Source organism: Wasmannia auropunctata, unplaced genomic scaffold, assembly GCF_000956235.1.
Source record: "Wasmannia auropunctata unplaced genomic scaffold, wasmannia.A_1.0 LD336078.1, whole genome shotgun sequence".
In the NCBI taxonomy this organism is placed as follows: domain Eukaryota; kingdom Metazoa; phylum Arthropoda; class Insecta; order Hymenoptera; family Formicidae; genus Wasmannia; species Wasmannia auropunctata.
Genome location: NW_012026812.1, coordinates 5,018,759 through 5,019,218, shown reverse-complemented (window position 1 = coordinate 5,019,218; position 460 = coordinate 5,018,759).

Genomic DNA, 460 nt, shown 5'->3' with positions numbered 1-460 from the left:
GTGTTTATAGTATATATGTGTGTATAATCATTAAATAAAATCAATGTATATACAATAAAAAAGGGAAATCGTTAAATAAAATCAATGCATATACAATATGCATTGGTTTTATTTAATGATTTCCCTTTTTGAATAATAACCGAATCCATTTTTTATATGTTTGACAGTATTAAAATAAGGAATTATAAAACAATAAATACTTGTCGACACTTTATATTTAAATAATATATTTAATATAAAAAAATAAAGAAAAAATAAGGAACATTTTATATTTAATATAAAAAAATAAGGAAAAGATAAGGAACATTTTATATTTCGAAAAATATTATTGAATCTCATAAGTGTTTGGCATTCGACAAAAATATTTCCCATTTTCGACATTGATATAAATAATTTTTTTCTTTATGTCTTGGAAAGTAAATAAATGAAGATCATTGGATTTAGATATTATCTTGAAAAA